The sequence below is a fragment of the Pseudochaenichthys georgianus genome, chromosome 14 (assembly GCF_902827115.2).
Source record: "Pseudochaenichthys georgianus chromosome 14, fPseGeo1.2, whole genome shotgun sequence".
In the NCBI taxonomy this organism is placed as follows: domain Eukaryota; kingdom Metazoa; phylum Chordata; class Actinopteri; order Perciformes; family Channichthyidae; genus Pseudochaenichthys; species Pseudochaenichthys georgianus.
Window position 1 is genome coordinate 34649060 of NC_047516.1, and position 19865 is coordinate 34668924.

General features: G+C 39.5%; 1 long non-coding RNA gene across 1 annotated transcript in view; it reads right to left on the minus strand.

Moving 5' to 3' along the window:
* Positions 1-19865, minus strand: part of LOC117458818 (uncharacterized) — a 61482-nt gene that overhangs the window by 4095 nt on the left and 37522 nt on the right. The window contains exons 2-3 of the long non-coding RNA XR_004553452.2: positions 6337-6502; positions 3522-3573 (exon numbers count right to left, since the gene is read on the minus strand). This is a non-coding gene — a long non-coding RNA (uncharacterized lncRNA). The remainder of the gene's footprint in view (positions 1-3521; positions 3574-6336; positions 6503-19865) is intronic.

Below are 19865 nucleotides of genomic sequence, written 5' to 3' on the forward strand. Positions count from 1 at the left end.
GACATGAACAACACATTTATATAGGCCTATAGTGTAATTCATATATTTCACTACTTTTGTGAACCAAAAACGTTGGTAAACCAAATCTGAAACACCAAAATAAAATGGATGACATGAGTACATCTGTGTTTTCACAAGTTTTTAAGTTTTCCAAAAATCTGATTTCTAAGCTAAGTATTTCATAAGACAGTGCTCTAAGGTGAGTGACATTGCATTTCTAGCAAGACCAGAGACTGAACATTTTGATATGTTACACCATGCCATGCTATAAGAAGTACTTTTAAAAGGTGATTTAAGGAGACAAATACCCTTCACTTCAGTAAAATAAGGTAAGGCGATTTTATTTTAAAAGACAATGAAGGCAGGTTATAGATTGATTGATATATTTATTATATTGAAAGCCAAATTAATACATAGTCCCCTGAAGCTGGAATAACGTACAATTTCCAGCCTCACAATGTCAGGAACTTTTCATCTACAGATTGCTTTGGTCTGGTTTTGCTCTTCACTGATTGGTTACTGAGACTTTGAACTTAAACGGACCTCCCCGTTTATAAAACAGACCTCCCCGTTTATTCGCGCGTAGTTTCGCGCGAATAAACGCGCGAATTGTGACGCAAAGGGCGTTCCATAGTAAACTGCCCCGCCCCCTCGCAAGCAGGCGGGGAGAGATCTCTCGTCTGCATTGGGAAGATCGAAAATACATTATAGACACATTTTGTAGTCATATTGAATATTATAAACGGAGTTGGCGACACTAAGACTGCGATATAATGTTTATGTAGCAATAATACATATGACATATGTTTTAAATGTCTCCTGTACCGATAAAAAAGAGCGATAATGTTGGAGTTTAACGGGGTGTAGAACACATGTGATGACGTCACCAACGAATCGACGACTGAATTAGTTGCCAACTAATTTGGTAATCGATTTTAATCGATTAAGTCGATTAGTTGTTGCACCCCTAGTGTGTGTGTATACCATACAGTAAGTGTATACGTGTGTGTGTGTGTGTGTGTGTGTGTGTGTGTGTGTTTGTGTAATTTTGCGTTTGTGTGTATTGTGTTTGTTTCCCGGGGAAAACACTCACGAGAAACACCGGCTGTTGTTGTGCCTGCTGTGACGTTAAGTTACTCCGTTCTCCGCCTGTAATTATGCCGTTACAAGCTTCAAAGTTATATTTATCATCTGAATTTTCCGAAACAAGTTTAATATTCTGAAAGCCAAGACTTTGTTTAATTGAAATCAAATGAAAACAAACTGTAACGGACCCTGCCGTGTTATCTATGATTACTTTACTCTTACATTCATAATTTCAGCCGGAGGGAGGGGGGGCGGCGCTGCGGAAGAGCAGATTGCGAGTGAGAGGTGCCTGTCTTCGGCCCTTTACAAGCTTCAAAAATGTATTTATTGTGTGATTTTGGAAATAAAAGTTTCATATTCTGAAAGCCAAGACTTTGTTTGTTTAAAATTAAACAAAACACCTGAACCCCGAAAAAATTGTTTTTTACGTAAATCCACGTTTATTTTGAAATGAGCCGTTGAGACTTCCGACTGATTTCGATAGAGCGGGTCACATTTAGTCTCCTTTTAAAGCTTCTCTCCTTTTAAAGCTTCTCTCCTGGACGCGGGAATAACGAACACAGCATAACAATACACACCCACTGAACTGATTACCCAAGATCCTCAGCTATGGTTGAAGCTCGGTGATTGGATGTTTTAGTCGCAATGCACGTTGGGATATGGTGTTTATGCGATATGAAATCCGAAAAACATTTACAAAAAATTAAATAATACTTTAATCTGAGTCTGCTTGCTTTTCTCTTTGAAAGTCATCACATAAATGCATTGTAATACACGGTTCGGCTGCATTAAATATTACACATCTGCCGTAGTTCTTTATTTATAGAGCCCTGATTAGAAGACTTCTAGACAAACTGGAAGAACTGCCACCGAAACTGAATACCTGACGTGGATCATAAATATATCAGCAATTAAACAACATCTTCAATTTCTCTTCACACAATACGTCTCCTTGCAGTATCAACATTAATTCGGCTGACTTTTATGTTTGATCCAATTGGTAAATAGGCTATATTTACACCATAACAGTGCACAGCTGATAGACAGGGACTTGTAGTTTTTAAAGATATTACTAATTTTCTTTGAATATAAGAATTGTAAATACTGAGTTGAGAGAATAGTCAGGGGATTTGCGTGATGGGAGACACATCTATGGATTCAGAATTGCAATAGCTTACCATTAAATGATGGATATACCTTTCTGTCTATGATGTTTTACAAATCAGATATTAATGTGTAGAAGTAAAAAAAAAAAAGTGAAATAATATAGCAATATCCTGTAAAATTATGTGAAAACATGAATAAAACTACACATCTTCAGATGTTATACATTATAAGTGTCTACACTAATAATACAACGTTTTTATGGCATTGTCTGCTGTGTGTACCTTATTTGTAACATCTACAGACCTTTCCAACTCCTCAACAGTTGCCTGTCTTTGACTGTTGCAGGTGTAGGTTCAAATGTCAAAAAAATATATGTGTGGATAACAAAATACATCCGTCATGAACTAAGCTGTAAACTTATACTGGAAAGTATAATTTATTGTGTTAACACTGTAAACTTGACTGTTTTTTAACCCGCACCGCCTAGTGTTTAAAGCACGTTATTGCATTTTTTTGTTGAATATGTTATATTTACCTACAAAATAGGGGGAAAATAGAAGATCAATGATAGAAATATAGAATGTAAAAAATCAAGAAGATACTGTAAGTGATCTCTACAACAAAACAGTGTAGTGCACGATGTACAAAGATATTAATATGAGGATGTACAAAACAGAAAAACAAATTAACCTTTATTTAAACATTAAAGAATACTTTAGGTTAAGGTCTTCTTTTAAATAAGAAAAAAGCTTTGGGGGTATCTACAGATAAATATTAGGCCTGACAAAGTACTTAACGTCTAATATATTGCTTTCCTGCAATGTTAACTATGTTGAAGCACTAACTGATGGTATACATATTAATTATACTCTTATGTATGTGCAGAATTTGACAGTTTAATGGTGGAGGTATACACACTATTGATAGATGTTTTGTAATGCACTGTTAAGGAACCTGCGACCCAAGTTTTTCATTCATTGCATAACTACGCCCTAGTTGTATATATGATATGTCAATAAACCTTGGAAAATGGATTTTTTTTATAAATGGAATGTGAATGACAAGTAAAACATTTGATTATTTTCAACAATAAAATGCAAACTCTATACATCATTCTTTATTTTACGTACAGTATACTCTACTACTTTACTACACTCTACTAATAAATTGACAAAGTTCATGGTATTTTACAATTAACACTTGGGGGTTTAGGATTTTTTGTAGCCTGATGATAATTGAAAATCACACTTTCTATTCGGTCAAAAGGGAAAAATTAGTTTAATGAGCTATACTGGTATATGTAAATCAATCTTAACATGATAGCATACCTTGGCTAGCAGATGCTTTGCTGTTCCCAGACTTTGGTCCAGATGCCTGCCTCTGCAAGGAAAACATTACAAAATATATGAGCATCGCAGAAAATGCTCATTTGCAGTGAGTAAAATATAAAAATTATAGAACTTTGATGATAACACAAAACAATTAAATACACTTCTCATGTTGTCGACAAGAGATTATCTGAATAAATCATACCGAGTATGAGCTGGCTCTGTCTGAACATCTATAATTCTTCTCTGCTGACAAGAAGCACTCACAGGGATTACATCATGCAGTTCTTAACATTCCAATTATTCACAGAACATGCTGTTTTAAAAAAATATATATGTTATCAACGCACAAGCAACATTCATACAGATAAGGGTTGAGGGTGTGATTTAATTTAGAGCACTTTGCATTTCACTAATTCATATTCACAGCGTATACCATGTGCCAATCCTTTTACCTAAAGAGGGAACGAAGTACTAAGTGACGTAATGATGACCTAATGGACCAATCCGTGGAGCTCCTCACACACACACACTCTATTAGCGGCGAAAATGTGACGTGCTGGGGGGGGGGGGGGGTGATAGTGGATCCTCGCAGCGCAGCAAAACTGTGGCGCGCTTACACTGTAGGTGCGCCGCGTTTGGGGGATGCGGGTGCTATCGGAGCCTCAGCACCCCCCCCCTTCGTCCATTTGCGATGTCTCACTGGTTGTTTCTCAATCGCGAGTAAAGCTGCTCCAGAGCTACTATTACAAGCATACTACGTAATCGAGTGCTGCCGAAGTACTGTTCCAATCTCCAGCATACTTGGCAATCTACCGAGCCCGGCATACTTCGTTAGGAGAAATGTCGAGGCTGCACATGTGTAGACTCTGCGGTCTTAAAATCCCCACAATGCTTTGCGCACGGACCAATTTCCCCAAATCTGTGGCAGAAAATGTAAGGCGGGGCCTCTCATATGACGCACACCTGCACACTTGCTAGCCTGTTCCACTCTTTGATTTCCGAATGCCAGGAAGTATTCTTGCCTCGCTTCTGAAGCAAGATGCTCGGCAGACATGTGCTACCAAGCAAGCGTACTCGCGATTGAGACACACCAGTAAGCCAGCTCACACTGTCAGCTCCTCGTAGCAGCGAGCTGACCAATCAGAGCACACTGGGCTCACAGGGAGGGGGGGCAGGAGCTCCAACAAGGCATTTAGGACAGAGTGAAATTCAGTGAATACACATACTATACCAATCCAGTCTCATGGCATTTCGTGTTCACCAACACGATTTTTAATCTATTGATTCGTGTTCACCAACACGATTTCCCCCTTTTTTTCGTGTTGCACAGCACGATTTTAAAAGCAATGTATTTCTACTGGTAATGTGTTTCGTGCCTGCAGCACGTCTTTTTCTCCGGTCGGGTCGTGGAAGACCGGAAGCTGTGTGGTTCATAAAAACATGTTCTTACTCAATATCAAGCCACAATTATTGCTTTTATTTTAAATCGTATAATTTCTGACTTTTGTTGCCGTCTGTGAGGAAAATAAATGGGGCTCAAAGCCTCAGAATACTGAAATCTGTATTTTTTAAATCTTTTTTTCCTTCTAATATGTTATTCTTTTCAAAATAACACACTGTTATTTACTCACCAATAACACACAATTATCCTTGCTTTTATTTATTGGTTTAATTCTATAATTTTTTGGCGTCCGTCAGGAACTGAATTTCAAAATAAAAATAACCGGAAACAGACGTAGGCATTTCGAGCGATTACCCAAGATCCTCAGCTATGGTTTAAGCTCGCTGATTGGATGTTTTAGCCGCAATGCATGCTGGGATTTGGTGTTTATATTATATGAAATCCGGAAAACATTTAAAAAGAATAAAATAATACTTAATTCCGAGTGCTCTTGCTTTTCTCTTTGAAAGTCATCACATAACGGCATTGTAATACACGGTTCGGCTGCATTACATATTACAGATCTGCCGTAGTTCTTTATTTAGAGGACCCTGATGAGAAGACCTTTGGAAAAACTGAAGAAATGCCGCCGAAACTGAATACTTGACGTGGATCATAAATATATCAACAATTAAACAACATCTTTAATTTCTCTTCACACAATACGTCTCCTTGCAGTATCAACACTAATTCGGCTGACTTTTACATTTGATCTAATTTATAGATAGGTTATATTTACACCATAACGGTGCACAGCTGATATAAAAGGACTTGTAGTTTTTAAAGATATTACTGATTTTCTTTGAATATAAGAATGTAAATACTGAGTCTGAAATAGTATAGCAATATGCTGTAAAATTATGTGAAAACATGAATAAAACTACACATCTTCAGATGTTGTATATACATAATGCATTCATGCTCAATCTGTGTTAATAGGACAGTGGGAGAGATTTTGGCTGTTAGTTTGGCACAAGGTGGCCCCGCCCCTGCCTTATTCAGCCCATGGACTTACAGTTACCTCTGTAGTGGACGTATAAACCAGAAGGTTCTCAACAGTGATTCAGTGGCAGATGTCCAGCTGAGAGTTAATTGACCTGGTATGAGTTCTATATTATGTAAATGCTGGGTTAATAAGAAATAAGCATTTATTTTCCAATTATAGTCATAGGTTTATATTGAATATGGTAAAGAGATGTACTTCTCTGTTTTCAGGTTGAGTCGGCGACTGAGCATTCAATGATAGGCCTATCTGATGAAATATTGAATTGTGGATATACTGGAAATGTCTCCATTCCAAACAAGGACACCATTGTTCGGCATGCTTGACACTTATTTATTTGTGTATATTAAAAGATGTTACATGAGTACCTTTTATTTAGGATTGCATTTACTTTGTAATTTTGTAGTGCCATCATACTCCACGCAGTGCTGCGGCTGCAGCCTATGTTGGAACAACTAAGGGAAGTCTTGCAGCTGTATGGGCTCCTTTCACTGATGAGTCAGTACCCAGATATCTGCCAGCCCTTGTTTGTTTCTGGGGAAGATGTAAAAGTGAGCAGAACAAAAGAGACCATTCTTTACAATTTGATATTTAAAGTTAAGGAGTAAAGAGTACATCATTTACATCTGGATTTGTTCTCATCATAGGTCAATGCAGTTTGTCATGACATCCATTCTTCCTCAACTGAGTGACAAAGGGACTACCATGCATCAGGTTGAGCTGGAGATGATGAGCTTCATTCAGGACTTCCTATATGAAGGTATAAAGTTTTCGATGTACTTCTAATGAAGATTTAAATGTAAGTGTAAGTTGGGTTTTTAAATTTGAAGGCATTGGGCTTGGAAAAACCTTAAAATGTCCTTGAATTTAATGTTTAAGATGTTGTAGGAATCCTGAATTACACAAACTTGATTACCTTTTTTGGATCAGACGTTCTGTGGTTAAAATACCTCAGTACAATTCACTTGCACTAAAGGAAAACTACACGTTAAACTGTCATAACGGTTTTTGTTTATTTTCCTCATAGCTGAAGATCATGGGCATGTAGATAAAGATGGCCTACATCCCATCACACCTGCAACGTTTCTGCAGTGGATCACAGGCCAGGATCACGTCCCACTTCTTCCCTCAGAGAAGAAGGACTTTGCAGTTGTGATCCAATTAAATCATGACTGCAGTGCAGACTTTGCGCATCACAGTGTCTGTTACCCTGTTATGACAGCATGTGCCAAGACAATCACCTTACCTGTGAGACATATGAGGCCCTATGACAAATTCAAAAACATCCTGATTGAAGCGTTTCAATTAGGCCAATAATTTAGCAAGGGTAAATAAGGTAACCACTAACGACCTCTGTTCCAAGTTAACCTTACTGTTTAAGTTTTAAAGGTTTAGCATTGACTGCTTCCAGTCAAGTAATCTTAAAAAAAAATGTAATGGCAGCAATAGAGAGGTGCAGTGATGACGTGTTTTTGTAGGCTGACCCGGAAGTAAGCTGCAAGGGTTCCCTCGACAAAAAGCAATGGGATATCCTACAGTATGGAGAAATCCCACTGCTTTTTTGTTGAGGGAACCCTTGCAGCTTACTTCCGGGTCGAACTACACAAATACGTCATCACTGCACCACTCGGTTAAACATTTCTTAAAGAAAAACAAACAAATTGATATAATGTTGTAACATGTTGCTACCAAGCGGCAAACTCTGGGGAACAGCCGGGAAGCCAATACGGAAGTGCCACACACTGCAGTTCATACATGGGCCGCTAGGGACTGGCTGCAGAAAGGAGCAATTTCCATAGACCCCCATGTTAAAATGCCCAACTTTACAGCAGAAAAAAACATGTTTCTACCCATGGATGCAATAAATATTATTATCGATATAGTTAGATTCCACCTTCATGATTATGAATCTGTGAGTGAATTGTTTTCTAACACAACCCTTTTATTTATATTAGGTCTTAAAGTGTTTGCATAAATTAGGGCGTGGTCACGTTGATGGACACGTACATGCCTCACTGTCAGCTAACAGCAACTTGTCCACTCTGCTAGGCTACAACCAGCGGCTACAACCATAGAGGCTACAACGTTAGTTAGTCATAGTACTGTAATTGACCCTTTAGCTTTAGCCGTGTTCGTGGTGATTGTGCCTTTTAGGGAATACTGTTACAAATACCAGACAATTAAAATGTTGTGCTGTGCGCTTGAATGTACTAACAGAACTTCCAAGAAGTCTAAAATGATAATATTATACATGTTAACCCTGTTCGCAGGTGTTTGTGTGCTTGGTAGCTTAGCTTGTTACTTATTAGCCAGCTAAAGACATAATCCTTTATGCATACATATACATTTTAGTTTATGATTCAGCCTTGGGTAATAATAATAATAATTCCTTACATTTATTATAGCGCTTTTCCAGTGCTCAAAGCGCTTTACAGACACACATTACACATATTTGTTATACATGCAATGGTCACTGTGGACAATACCCACAGGAGCAAGTTCAGGTGAAGTGTCTTGCCCAAGGACACACCGGCTTTACAGACGCAGCAGCGGCGGGTTTCACCCCTTGATCTGATGATCATTGCACAGCGCACTGCGCCACACCGTCCATCTTCACGCCTCGAAGTCATCGAGGCGCTTTTACAAGTAGACATTGATATTATACATGTACTGTGGACAATACCCACAGGAGCAAATCCGGGTGAAGTGTCTTGCCCAAGGACACAACGGCCTGACGCAGTGGCGGCAGGAGCGGGTTTCGAACTGGAGTTCCCCAGCACTCCCCTTGATCTGATGATCAGATGCACAGACCACTGTGCCACCCGTCCAAGACTAAGACGTAAGACTTTTATAGTCTATGGCTATGACGCCCATAATGCTAAACGGGAGCAAATGTTAATAGGGGACCCAATTATCCCAGTGGTGGCAGCCGGAGCTAACGGAGCCGCAGGGGGCTAGCTCCAGCCGGCGTCCCGGAGATAGCCCACTGTGGCTCCGTTAGGTCCGGGTGGTGGAATGACGTGTGAATGACAAGCATTAAGAATAACAAAATATAGCTAATTCTCTTGCAGATTGTCTCATTTGATTATGAATGTAACGTTTATATAGGGGAACGACACTGTTAGCAGTAACTTGGTATGCATGTATTTCATGTTAGCTTAGCTTCTTAGCCTGAGCTAGCTAGCACGGACACTACGTCCATTTATATATACAGTCTATGGTTGCTACCCAGAACTGTGATATGGAATATAATAAAATGTTAAGGGTTTAAAGGTGTTGTTATGACCGGCTCGTAGGCCACAACGGAAAGATGACAAGACGTACACGATTTTCCATAAACCACGGCACATTTATTGCGGTTGTTCAGTATAAAGTACAAGATGGAAGGACGAGGGGAGAGGATCGCCGTGTTACTCCTCCTGCGGCCGGCTTGGAGAGAGTCAGGGCCGCCATGTGACTCCGGGCAGCTGGGCTTAATAGCACCTCGGCTCCGGCCAGGTGTCCGCGATCGCGCTGATTGGCCTCTTCAGCTCCATCCCACCGTAAGACCTGTAACACACCTGCACACAGGCTCTGGGGCCGTCACAATGGTTAAACCCTTGAAACATGTTTGCATTTAGGATGCATGATTTAGTACATGGTTCAATACAGCTAAATAAATGTCTCGGCCGTAGGACCCGGATGGTCTTGTAACATCAATATTGGCCAAAAGTCTTGCCATATCCTGCGCACTGAGGGGACTTTCAACAGGTGGGAGAATCACTCCAGGACTGGTCTCATCTGGCTCACTGGCAGTGTTGAAATCAAGATCTGCATCTTCCATTTCCTTGATAAAAATTAAATATCAGTCATGGATTTTAGGGGACCAAGAATAACTTTAAGCAACACAAACACTAGAGAATGTAAAGAATAAAAACAAAACACTTTTTTACCTTTTCAACGGTACACCTATCAAAAGAGGTGATTTTGAGGTCTTACAAAATGCATTTCAAGTGCAGTCCCATGCTTTGCATTTTACATTAGTAAGCAAGTTTTATGCAATTTTATAGAAAAATATCTATCTTTCATTTATTTGATGATAGTAATTGTAAATTCCATTGAAACATGACAAATATAATTTTTTCCTAGCCCAAAGGTTCAATACTAATGTAATGAACAGCGAACATACAGTGGCAATGCCAATTTCTTTCATAATATAAGTTTAATGGAGTTCCTTTAATTTTGTTAAGCTGTTTTAAGCACAATACTTTGGTCTAATATATTTTAGTTTAAATAGTTTGAGAACACTGGCCAAAATTATGTTGATACAATTTTGCTTGAAATAAACATGTAATGAGTACCTCTGCAAGGTCTGGAACATCAATAGGATTATGGAGGAGTCCCATTGTCCACAGTTGGTGTGGGGACAAATTTCGCTCTGTCCTTAGAGCAGGGGTGGGGAACCTTTTTCCTCTCAAGGGCCATTTACATTTTTACAATATCATCCAAGGGCCGTATACAAGTTTTTGACCTCTGCTTAAAAATACTAAAATCACAGATTCATTTCGCCTTTCTTTCATGCTGTGCAAAGAAAAAACAACCTCTTAATCCAGATATTTTACCATGACGCGCACATGCCTGCATGCACGCACGTGCACGGTTGTGGCATGACTACCAAAACAGAAAGATATCGACACAAGATGTGTGCAAAAGTATTTAGTTTCCTATCCATATGGAAATGATTTAAGTGGGGGGGAGCTAACCTCCTCTAGGGGGGGGCATGCTCCGCCAGGAAGATTTTTTTTAAATGTTGAAGTTAAAAGCATCAATCTGGTGCACTTTGAGAGCAACATTAAGAGATCAATGGATACATCTCTCAACACCCATATGAAACAGAACTGTAAGCAGATTTATTTTTCTTTATGGATATTTTACAAATCACTCCCCTTTCAAACTGTGTTCTTGTTTATTAATAACAACTTGTTTTTACCGTCATATACTATTTTACTGTTTACTTTATTCTCTTAGTTTTTTAGAACTATAATGATCATATAAAGATGTGCCTTTACCTCACTGGTTGTAGAAAAAGCTTCTTATATTCGTTAGCATAGATAGCTAACCAGATGCTAATAACAACAAAGTTATTGACTGTATGATCAGTATGACAGATGAACAGATCCCCACTGGGCTTTCAACTAAAGACACAGCCACGCAGAAACTGCGGCATGTGTACGGCTCCTTATCAGTACTGCAATTTCTGGAAGTGCCGGAGCGGCGTTCTGGTGCTCTCCGTCAGAACTGCACCCCTGTCAGACGAGACATATACCACGTGATGACACGTTAGGCTCGTGTTGTGTTCAAGGACTCTGACCTTGGCTAGGAAAAACAGGCACTCGCTTGTTTAATTTAGTTGCGTTCTAGATTTCTCTAATTCTTTTCTTTTTTGCGTGTTTATAAATTACCTCGAGGGCCGTACCAAATTGTCTCGCGGGCCGTATACTGCCCGGGGGCCGGAGGTTCCCCACCCCTGCCTTAGAGGGTGATTATCCCAACCCATCCTCAAGACATTGAGATCCCTCTGAAGACGCGGAAGAAATACATGCTGGGCACAGAACATGTGGATGCTATCAGACGGATCTAGAACACCCTCATCCTCGAGGCTGTGAAGAACCTCGTAGTGCACGTTTGAAACAGCCATCCAAACATCTCGCCACAAACGTTCGATTCTGTTAAAATAAAAATCATCAAATTGGACAAAGCACAGTATATTCACAAATTCTGGCTTTGTGTTTGTCATTGTTTGACATTACTTCAAAGAATGTACCTTTTGATTGTGCACACTTTTCCCTGACATGAAGCTTCCCCTTCTACAGCCCCTTATAGTGAACACGCTATGCCAACATTTTCCACTTCTTGGCTCTTACTCTTAAAAAGATGAATCACACACATGAAATAAAACATTACAAAAAGTTATGACATGGCATTTTTAAGATTTCTTAATGTAGAAGAAAATAGGCAAGTTATTTTTATTATCGTTTTTTAAAGACAGGTCAAAAATGAATATGTAATGGTATAATGGAAATAATCCTAAACATGGTTTGTTTGGAGAGACAGAAGGTGACTTAGTCATCAAGTATTCTATACGATATATATGTATTTTATCATCAATAGGGCTTTGGACAGATTGAGGTTGGTTTCACTCAGATTTATTTCGAGAGTCATAGTTACTTCCTGACTCGGTCGTGAATAATTCTCGGTTCATTTCAGCGATCAAAACATTGATCATTGTAAGTGTTATACAAACCATTATGCATCTTTTAATGATAGATAAGGCCCAAATTACTAAAGAGTACAACAGGGAGCCACACCTAATGTTGGCCTTAACTTAATGGAAAGCCATACTTTTGCACACCCTCCAAGAAGAAGTCAAGTGAAGTCGATGCTTTATTATTAGTGGCAGCACCCAGGTACATGATCTGCAGCAGAGAAAATTATTAAGCAGAATAAATAAAAGCAGATCTCTAAATGTGTTTAAAAACCAACACCAGACATTCTTGCTACAAGGTCTAAGATGGATACAAACTAAAAATATAGATATTTTGAAAGGAACTGTAAATCATGCATCAGGTTTAGTTATTGACCAATAACTGTCATTATCTGACTTATAAATAATCGTTATTTGTGAAAACAAAATTACCTTCCGTGAGAAGCCATCAATCCCTCCAAAAATAACAAGACCATATCTTTGAAAAACAACACAAAATCCCTTTTAGTGTCTGTTATTTATTATGCAAACAACTGTGACAGGGCATTTTAAAACATAACTTTTTTAATTTGTACTCTATTATCCTTTATTGTACATAGCATGTAAACATCAAATGTGTGGCGTACCTGATGAGTTTATGATTTGTGTCGATGTGTACCAAGTGCAGAGGACCCTGAACAGAATATGTCCTTCTTGCAACACACCCCATCCTTGCCATTCTTGTGAGTACACCCACAGAATCAACACGATGCATTGATGAAGACACTCTCTTCCATTGCACACGGTGACCCATGGCCTTCAGGATTCCTTTCATCATTCGATATCCTACATGTGGTGTCCTGGCCTTAACTGACCGAACCAAATTGTCTAGTTCATCATCAGTTAGGGTACTGTAGGACTGTTTTATGGAAAGACCATTTTCATGCATGCGCCTTTTGACTGTCTTCTCAGATACACCCAGAAGTTTTGCTATGGCCGACACTGGTAGGGACAAGTATTCTATTAAGCCTTGTAGTTGCTGAGGACAGACAACATATTTTGGTCGTCCCATTTCTCCTTGCATTACTGGCACCTGATGAGGGGTCTGATTAGAGATGTCTTCAATATTGACAAGCCTTGACAGCTCTGTCAAAGCATTGATAACATCCTGTGGCATATCAACTAGGGTTGCCAGAAACTGACCATGATCAAAATTGATTATTCGGCAGCCCTGGCTGTAGCCTGTATTATTAATAATGGCAGCATTGCAATAAATAAATTGTGCGTGCATCGCGCATCTTCAAATGGATGCACTCAAAACGCATTGTTGAGGTTGAGCTGTGATAGACCAACGTCTTTTCGCAGAGCTTGCATTTAACTTCCTTTGGACTTGTAAGTTCGAAGTAGTTCCACGAGGAGGAACTCTTTTTACCTGCCGCTTTGTTCATCTTTAGTCGCACGTGTGAGGGAGAGGGGGTGGGGGCGGTGTGTAGCGCAGCACGCAGGCTTCCTCCAAGTTTACAGTAAAACAAACTGGTGGTGTGACCAATGGCCATTTACAATTATTAATACTATTACTATTATTAGCATTGGTCTATATTTTGGTTGACACTAAGCCAGAAAAAAAAAAAACATAAATAATAATAAAAAAATATATAAATAAAATCGATTTTTAATGGAGACTGTAACGAATATTCGAATAATCACTGGCATCCCTAATATCAACCTGGCCTGATAGCGACCTAACAATAGCCATCTCCTGGTCCACTGCAAACTGCAAATAGTCAACATCTAAGGGCAGTCTTTGCGTGATCTGGGAAATTCGAGTCAGTAGTCTCTGAAGAAAGTCCCTTTTCAGTTGCTGCTTGAATTGACAAACATCAATTTACCATATTGCACTGGATTAGTTCATGTTCAAATAATAAACAGCATGAAAACTATCGTTAAGGACATGTGCAAAGAAAATGACTGCAACAATTATGCTTTGTAAACAAACTCTATAAATAGGTGATAAAATCAAAACATAATGTAAGTTATTACCAATCATTTAAAGAGAGGTGCTGTGTGAGCACGGTTATTAAAGGAATGGTATGCTCATGACACTCATTTTTAAATAATTATCATCCGATAAAACAGACCAGTCTCTGCCAGTCTCTCTTTTTTTTTTTTTTTTAATCCGATGACATTATCAGTGATTTTAAACTGATTATATACCGAAATAACATCAACACTGTGGGCGCCGCCATTTTCCGGACGTGACGTAAACCATGCGTTTGGTTTTCGAAGACACGTTGATCTCCATGTTATTTACTGTAGTTTCTCTATTCAAATATGCCTCACTGTATCGCGAAATATTGCCACAATTCTGATAGGAACAATCCACGGAATGCTCGGTTCCATCTGTTGCCAAAAGGTAAGCGTAAGAAGTACATTCGGAGGCAGTGGCTAGCGAAATGTGGCCGGCCCGAACCGAAAGATTCACAGGCTCATGTATGCAGCGAACATTTCAAATTTCCGGACGACTACTCTGAGAGTATGATCAAACATAACATGGGATTTATGGAACAACCATTACTTAATGGAGATGCAGTACCATCGGTCTTTCTGGTGTCATCACCGACCAGGACACCAGTTCGGCCAGTTGAGAAATCGCCCTCTGCAAGTGTGAAGTAGTGTTAATTTCGTTGACTAAAACTATGACGAAATATGTTCGTCAACGACCTTTATTTCCATGACGAAAACGAGACGATGACGAGACGGCACCGACGGCAGTAAACAATAACTGTAACGAAATCATCATGCAATATCGTTGACGAAAAGTGACGAGACGAAAATGTAGTTTACTAAATAAAAACTATGACAAAATCTCTCTTTACTTTCGTTGACGAAAAATGAGGAGACGAAATATTATCAAAGATAACGTTAAATCTCTGATAGTCAGTTTTTCTCCCAGCAGTTCCATTTCCGGTGCTGCGGCAGAGCAGCAGCTGTTTCTGTGCTGCGCGTGGCGGTACATTTGAATTACACCGGGCAGCTGCACAATATGAACTGTCAGGAAGACTCGGGTCTAACTCATGGTCTAACTAACCTTATTTAACAGAAAATAAAATGGCAACAACAGGGCTTAGGAGCAGTGGTCGCGTTAACCGAATACCCCCCCGTCAGCGCGAGTGAGTGATACATTGTGCACTCGACGGATAATAATGGATTATGACGGAAATGTTACAATCCTGTCCGTCAAAATGACTGACAACGAAAAAGTCTAAAGCCACCACTGCTTGGGAGAAAGAAACGATGTGATATTTGGGCCCATTTTCGCTACAATGAGGCGGAGAAAAAAAGCGAATGCATTGTTTTATCAGAAGGGAAGCAATGTGGCCATAACACAGAGGTACAAACACCACAAACCTGACCAGATACTCTCTGCAAAGCTGCTTTCTTAATCATTCAACCTGTGTTTTTCATCAAATAAGGACAAGATAATCTTATTTATTTATATACTAAATGACAAATTATTGGTTTTGACTAGACTAGTTTGATTGAAATGTTCTATATAATCTGATGACTAAAAAAGACTCAACAGTTTTCATTGACAAAAAGTAGACTAAAATAATTAGTTTTCTTTGACTAAAATAAGACTAAAATGCTCAGACTTTTAGTCGACTAAATCTTGACTAAAATGTTTACTGTTTTAGTCGACTAAAATAAGACTAAAATGCTCAGACTTTTAGTCGACTAAAACTTGACTAAATAAAAACAGGATGAAGGTGACTAAATATGACTAAAACTAAAAAGGAAATTTAACACGGGACTAAGACTAAAACTAAATTAAAAAATAGCTGACGAAATAAACACTAGTGTGAAGCGACGGAGGAGCAGAAGTAGTGCTCAGAGTAAGAATAAGGTATGTTATAGCGCATTTCCATTGCAGCGGCTAGCCCCGTTTTAACGTCCTTTAGCGTCCAGGCCAGGACAGTTTTTGGTGGCCTTTTCATATAGCGTAGTACCGGCTAGTGTGTATTTTACCCCAGTTTTTTCCGGCCCCATAAAATCGTGATTCTATGGCCAGGGACAACGAAGCTGAGTATGCTAAACTAGAGAGGGAATCGCTAGCAAGGGTGGTACTACATGCATACATATAGTATCTTATATCATCTTCCCATTATAAACACATGCATTTCCAAACATTTGGACTACCTATGTTGCAAATGTATTATCTTTTCAATTTACACACGGCATCTATTGCACGTCTGTCCGTCCTGGGAGAGGGATCCCTCCTCTGTTGCTCTCCCTGAGGTTTCTCCCATGTTCCCTTTAAACTGTGGGTTTTCTTCTGAAGTTTTTCCTTGTACGATGTGAGGGTCTTAGGACAGAGGGTGTCGTATTGTCATACTGATATGTATGGCTGAATTCCCCCATCCAATCTCTTCACATTGGTCAAAACTTGTTCCTCTGCTGACGAGTCCGAACTGAAATACTCCACCATATTTCCGTGTGTTGACAAAGTGAACGCATGGATGACGTCACGACCATCACGTGACTACTGAAAATGGCAAACATGGCGGCGGCCAGACGGAATATAAAGGTCTTGATAAAAAAGAGCTATAAAATCATTATTTACCGGGGAATATCGCTGATTTCTTCAGGGTATGGTTTAAACATAACGTTTCACTAAATACTGAAGTTTTGATTAATTATCTAATGAGTGGACCATTCCTTTAAAGTGTGTGCTGCTGCAGCCACAGATGAATTACGGTCGCCACTCTGGCAAAGACAGATTGACAAACACGTGAGCTGGACTCTATCAACATAAGGGAAATTCACTTGCACTGACTATAGCTAATAGCATAGCCTACATGAGTAGCCTCAATGCCATGGTTAGTTTCCCGCGTTGCCACATTCATTCCCCACCTCAAAAGGCCTGCCTTCCTTTTATGTATGTCGCTATAATATTATTATCATGCTCTTGGATAACTAGTGATGGCAGTTTGACACTGAAGCTTCGAACAGAGCTTCAACCCTGGACTTCCTATTCCATAGAAGCAGTGCTTCGAAGCTTGCTTCAAATCACGTGACATGTGATGTCCGAAGCAGCAACTGCTTCATTTCCGGAATGAATCACTTGACTGGTTCGGGGTCCATTCACGCGATTCAATGCACTGCCTCGTCTCTATTCTGACAAGTGACAGGTTGAAACAGTTTCAAATTTGAGTGCTTCAACACTTTATGACCGCTCTAAACAATGCGCAATGTGTGGGTTGTTGTCGTAGTTTGCGTTGTTGCTGTTGAGTTGTTGTTGGTATTGCATTTGAATTGTAGTATCATTATAGAGCAAGCCAGGAAGAAAGATAGGTCGTTCTGGCTCAGGAAACACTTCGAAATGTGGAGAAGTTCTGAACAAAAAGACAATTATCAGTAATATAAAAACAGTTCAATATTTTAAGGAATAGATAGCCCAGTGGGTAGAGCCGGCGGTCCGAATGCGGCGATGTCCTCTGCACAGCTGTTTCAAAGCCTGGAAAGGATGTATTTTAATAATTGCTTTTCAACTTTAATACTTTAATAGCTGATAAAAGGCCCTCTCCTCCCAACATTTTTTCCAGCACTCTCTAGTCTCAGTCTCTTCTCAATAACCCAATTATCAATCTTTAATTGCAAATAGAACATGATATTCAGTCTTAGTGTGTGTGCGTCAAATATTTTTCAAGGCAAAGATACGTTAAACCCACTGCAGCCTTGCACTTCGCCAGGAGAGGTCGCTGTAACTGAAGCTTCGAGAAATAAACCTATTTCCGACACAATTGTCCAAGTGGTTCGATGCTTCATTCAAAGCTTCATTTTGCCATCACTATGGATAACTTCTAAGACCATGAATGGAAAAAAGTTAATATTTCTTACCTGTGCGCTGGTGCCAGCCATGGAGCCAGCAGGTGGACCTGACGCCATCACAAAAGCCAAGCCAATACTATGCTGCGTTCACGGAGCTACGTGGAAGTGGGGAAGGACAACGCTTCATTGCGGATACGTAATTTCACATTCTAGCACAGTTTATTGCTCTTATACCGCAATGTTTGCCAACTACGATGCTCAACAGCTCGCTTAAAGGAGACCTATCATGCTATATTTAAATGATATAGTGTATGACCATACCTATATCAGGTATATTTATACATTTTATTTTTCAAAATACCAAACAGATCATTTTTTAGACATGCCTCGTTTCGCTCATTTTCGCTTTATTCCAAGCCCGTCTTTGAAATTTCTAAGCAGCAGCTGACCACGCCCCCCTGCAGAAGAGCAGGCATGAGCCGGCGAGAGTCACGTTACCATGCTTGCTGTGATTACGAGTGTCGAATAAACATGTCATCTCAGAGCAATGCATGTGTTCAAGCATACTATCAATTTGATCCAGAAACTGACCCTGAAGCAGCGGAGGTTTTGGTGGAGGTGCAAAAATCTCGGTTGCAGCAGGACGTTTCTGAATGGTTAGCTGACAAGCTGTTGTCCCTATTTATTTTACTCTGTTACGATGCTTGCTCCTTATTCCGTTCATATTTTGGCTAATTAGCAAGAATTCAATGTGTACAGTTTGTAACGCAAAAACAGCGATATATATATATATATATATATTTATAAAGGGAGACATTCATATTTTCAGCATATATACAATGGCCTCATTGCGTTTAATAGTTTACAGTCCTTTTCTTCCAACATCGTGCAACAACCGTTGGAAAGTTGAATAACTTAGGATGATAAAAAGTATAACTCCAACAACACCTCAGTTGTCAGCAATGTGTGTATTTTCATGTGTTTTTAAAAGCTCAGTTATTGACTTCTTTGTGCAAATTGCGCCACGATGCCTTCTGAACGGAGAATGTGTGCTGCATGGAGATACCACAGGTAACATTTTTGATAGCTTTACTAAGTTGTCTGTTTAAATACATTTTTCACATGTCATTCAATATATGTTTATCACACTAGGTGTCAAGACGGATGCAGGAACTTGAGGACTCTGTAACCTGTATGGTGGACCATCCTGGATTGGAGCCTGTGTGCCTAAATGTGTTCTCCCTGCAGAATGCGTTGCATATTTACAGAGCTGAACATGGTGGACTACAGTTGAGACAAATAGAGCAGTGAGTGGTTTGTTTGTTTTGACTGAAATTGTAAAACGAATGCTAATATTGTTCATGGAAATAAATACTGGTGTATATGGCTTTATGCAATCTTTCATTCTGTCATTGTACTATTATATACTACACAGCAATGGCATAACACACCCATGTGTACGACAAAAAGGTCCACACACACACAACCTTATGCTTTTGAAATCAGAATATTCTTTACCCATCCAAACATGAATAATCACGACACATTTTGATATCAACTTGGAACTTTATTGTCAAAATCAACGGTTAAAAAAACCCATACAAAAAAACTAAATGTAGCCTACTTGTATTTTGTATAAATGACACTAAATATTTTTACAGAAGCTTTGTGAGCTGGTGCTGGGGCTTCCTTGGACGCAGGATCAGAGTGGTGATTCCGGCCTGCGTTGTCCTCAGGATACGCAGGGAGTTTCCTGATCCGTGAAATGTCGATGTTGGGTTCAGACAGCAGCCAAATTGAACCGTGTAGCATACCCGGCGATGACCTCCTCCCTGTCAGGTCGCT